This window comes from Myodes glareolus, chromosome 3, assembly GCF_982192425.1.
Source record: "Myodes glareolus chromosome 3, mMyoGla1.1, whole genome shotgun sequence".
NCBI classification, from domain to species: Eukaryota; Metazoa; Chordata; class Mammalia; order Rodentia; family Cricetidae; genus Myodes; species Myodes glareolus.
The window spans coordinates 28,440,760-28,441,685 of record NC_142028.1 but is presented as its reverse complement, the minus strand read 5'-3'; the positions used below and the strand labels follow the sequence as shown (position 1 = coordinate 28,441,685).

At 50.0% G+C, this 926-nt stretch overlaps 1 pseudogene; it reads right to left on the bottom strand.

Moving 5' to 3' along the window:
* On the bottom strand, positions 1–926 carry LOC148122623 (proteasome subunit alpha type-5 pseudogene; annotated as a pseudogene).

Below are 926 nucleotides of genomic sequence, written 5' to 3'. Positions count from 1 at the left end.
GAGGACAGCTCCTCCTTAAATGTCCTTGATCACCGCCTCCAGTTCTTCCTTTGTGAACATGTGGAAATTTAGACCAGGCTGCACCGTGGCTAGCTCTGTGTTCATGGCGGTCAGCTTCTCCTCCATTACTTGTTTGAGAATGATGAACGAAGACTTGATGGCTTCTTTCAGTGTCATAGACTTGTGGTAAACTTCTTGCAAGGAGCTCTGGGCACCCTCTAAAGCAGAGCCAATTGCTTGAGCCTCACACTGTACAAAGGTCCCAGATGGGTCCATGTGGAACAGCTGGGGTCCTTTGTCATCAACTCCTCCAAACAGCACTGCTACTCCAAAGGGATGAGACATGGCACCTGGACCTGCATCTTCTCCAAACTGCAGAGCCAGATCGGACACAGCCTGGGTGACACTCTACACAGTCACTGTCTCGTTATAGGTGAACCAATGGTTCTGTGTCTCCACTCTGGCTTGATCAATTAAAGTTTTAGCATCAGCAATTAGCCCGCTCATGCCACAGCCTACATGAGCATCAATCTCTACAATTTTCTCAATGCTGCTAGTCTCCATTAGTAGGGAGGTAATTCTCTTCTCCACAGCTAGACACACACCCTCTGATGTCTGGATGCCAATGGCCGTAGAACCAAGCTTGATAGCCTAATGGCATATTCCACTTGAAACAATCTTCCTTTGGGAGAAAAACTATTCCCACCCCTGTCGTACTTGGACCGAGTGAGGAACATGGCGAGGACAAGAGGAGGCAGCGGTAGATACGCAGGGTTTTCAAGGGCCACGCGACTCCAAGTAGCACCCTAGTCAACCACACCGCCACAGCACCAAGAAGCCTGCTCCCGTGAGGATCTCATGTTTAAGGATCGCCTTGAACTGGATATATAGGCAAAGATGACCCCCCCCCCCCCACCAAGACAGAG